This window comes from Grammomys surdaster, unplaced genomic scaffold (genome assembly GCF_004785775.1).
Source record: "Grammomys surdaster isolate TR1022 unplaced genomic scaffold, NIH_TR_1.0 66, whole genome shotgun sequence".
Classification (NCBI taxonomy): domain Eukaryota; kingdom Metazoa; phylum Chordata; class Mammalia; order Rodentia; family Muridae; genus Grammomys; species Grammomys surdaster.
The window spans coordinates 13,926,663-13,929,866 of record NW_021604568.1 but is presented as its reverse complement, the minus strand read 5'-3'; the positions used below and the strand labels follow the sequence as shown (position 1 = coordinate 13,929,866).

At 41.2% G+C, this 3,204-nt stretch overlaps 1 pseudogene; it reads right to left on the bottom strand.

Moving 5' to 3' along the window:
* Positions 1–2,117: 2,117 nt before the first annotated feature.
* On the bottom strand, positions 2,118–2,625 carry LOC114628501 (annotated as a pseudogene).
* Positions 2,626–3,204: the final 579 nt, after the last annotated feature.

The following is a 3,204-nucleotide window of genomic DNA, read 5'->3' as shown; positions in this document are numbered from 1 at the left end:
CCCACAGGTGAACTTGCTGCTCCTGTACCGCAGAGGGATTGATCACCAGCCAGAGAGGGATCAAAATTCAAAATTCAGAAGTGTGCTTTCAACTAAATGTGTTTTATTTCCACACTACCGAAAGGTCAGAAAGTCAAACCAAACTCTGCTAAGTCGGGGACTGTCTATAAATGTTAGTTCACTAAATAACCACATAGAAGACTCCTTTAGAGAAGCATGTATAGATGTAAGTAAAAATGTGTGCACAACTAAAGTTCACACACTGATATTTGTCATACCTAATGACCGGTCAACAAAATTCCAGTATGAATTTGTTAAATTAATTTTTCTGTATGAAATTGATAGAATACTTCATATCCATGTGATAAATTGATTTTTCTCACTGACTCTACCATTTATTATTTCACAGACACCTACTCCTCTATCATGTTGAAACATTTGGAAAGGAAACGGGAACCTAGAGAGCAAATGGGCATACATAGTTGGCCGGTGTTGGTATTCAGATCTGCAGTAGATTTTCCAACCATTCAGACCTGTACTCTTCTAACTCTAACTCACATTGTCACAGTTATTGCCCTCCTGGACATACTTTGATTACCATTTTAAATCTGTGATTAGTATGGAGAAAACCATGCCAAAACTTTGGAGTGTTTTTTTTTCTTGTTGAGCAATCAGTTCTTATTTCTAAAAATGTCCTTTGGGCTCAGTCAGAGGGAGGACGGCAGACTGATCCTGAAGCTCCTTGGTCCACTTCAGGAGGAGTTGAGCCAGCTCATTCCCAGCATGGTTCCCGGAGCTTGGTGATTACTTTGTTCAAGAATCAAGACTGCAGCCTCTTCACCTAGTTTCATAATGAAAAAACCAGAGGGAGCAGGGTTGAGTGGGAAGGTTGTTCAAGGCAAAAATTTCTCGGGAAGTGGAGTCAGTCTCAGAAAGTAGCCTTGTAATTGACCAAGGTTGTTTGTGAATTGCCTGGTCTTTAGACTTAACACAACCAGGCAGTCCATGTTTTGGGGAGTCACCTGGTTTTTATAGTTAAGGAATGGAAAGGGGAAAATTAATGATTTATTAACCAGGACCATTCCACTGTGAGTGACAGAAAGCAAAGTTCATTTAGGTGACACCTTCAATAGTGAAGTTTTTACTTTATGGTTGGCATGTGCCACAGACCAGCACACAGAAGGGTGGTTTCTCTCTGTCTCCTTCCTTAGTCTTTTGTTGTGTTGGCTCTCATCTTAGGTAGATTTCCCCCTTCTTTGTTGCTCTTCAAGTTCAAATACCATTGAGACAGGAATTATTTCTTAAGAGCTGAAACAAAATTCTGAACTATGATCTCACCCACTGTTCCATGCATCTATATGAACCAGGCAATATGAATAATTTTATATCCTTGAAAATAAGTACTACCACATAAGATACCACTGGGAATATTTGGGGAGAGGCAATTAGAACCCTGGGCTAAGAGCTTCCTGTGGCAGAGTCTTGGGTAAGTATGTGTCACGCTAGTTCTAATATTTTCTGTGTGGTACCAGAAACTAGATTACCATGAAGCAATGTCTGGCTCCAACATGATAGTTTGCTGTGGAATGTACTATCGTTTGAGAGCCTAGCAGAAATCGCTATATAATCTTCCAAGTAATCCAAGAATGATTCTATGTAAAGATAGCAATTAAGTCTTACCCATGGATCTTACCCATTAGGGTTTAGCTAGGAAACGCTAGCTAAGAGTGGGAAATAGGGAGCAGGTTTATAATACCCAAATGGATGTGAAGTCCAGAAGTGAAATATAAATGAAAGAGTTTTGTTGAGAAAATAAAAGTTTTATCAAGAAACCCCTCAACAGCTTGAAATAAGGAATAGTCACAAGAATCAGAATCCAGTGCAGCAATTATTAAGAATGATTAAGTGATAGATTGATTCTCAATAATTATTAAATTGATTTGACATTGAACTGTGCCATTCTTATAAAGGGGTGGAAATGCAAAATGGTCCAAGTGTTTCTATGTTCTCGGTGTGTTTCTCAAAAATGAAATAAAGGTGCACAGTGCTTGTAATGTAGCAAGAATATTTTTTTTGTTTTTCTTTAAAGTTTATTTAATGCAACATAATCTCCAACTTCACTGAGGTGGCTGACCACGTCCACGACCGAAGCCGCTTCTAAGCTGGAATTCGGTTGCCGAGCCAGGCCCAGCCTCAGCCTTCTTGTCAGCTCCAGGGGGCACAGCGCTCCTTCTGTACGTGTCTCTGTCTGCCTCTCCTCTTGTGAATCTTGCAGGCCGCTCACCCTCTGGACCTTTGGGCCGAGGCCTGCCAGTCTCGGGGCAGCTGCGGCACAGGGTGGTGGGCACGATCTCCGGAGGTAGGTGCAGGTAATCCCGGAGATACTGGATGCCCTCATTCGTGAGGTACCAGTAGAAATGTCTCCAAGCAAACTGCTCCTTCACGTAGCCTCGAGACTTCAGAGACTGCATGGCCTTCAATACATGAAGGTTGGGCACATTCTTGTCTGCCAGCTCGGGGTGCTTGGGCATGTGGACATCTTTTTTGGCGACCATCACGCCTTCCTTAAAAAGGAGTTCATAGATGGCAATCCGGTTCTTCTTAGGCATCAACATCGCAGCGGCTGCAGGGTCCGAGGCGGAGGCTGGAAAAAGGCAAGAATATTTTGTTCAAAGCAAACCAATAGAACAGGCCAAGTACACTGTCAAGAATGGTAGCAGTCCCCATGAGTGAGTGTGCCCAATGGCCTTACTCATTGATTTAGGCTTTCTTTTATGGTTAAAGAGGAGTTCGGTTATTAAGGCCCATACTGGGTACTGTCTTCTATTTTAATTGATAGATTATGTTATATGACCTTTGTTTTGTTGTGCATGTTCCTTATCATTAGGTATCTTACTTTCATAATATGAACTCCCATATTACATACATAGGCATAAGGTGATAAAAAGGAGTTGCTTCTAAAAATTTATTTTGAAGACATGATTTGACTTATTGCATGTTTACCTCAAAACAGTTTAAGATAGCTTGACCGTCTATCTTAAGTGCCCATATGTAACTGGAATGGGATGTCCAAGTTTGAAGATACTAAGGAAACGAAACACTTGCATTGTGGTCAGGGATGGATGAGCATGCATCTAAGCTAAGAAGCCCTAGGTTGCTAGCAGGTTTCTAGGTATATAGCTTTAAAAAAAATGTATACATGGC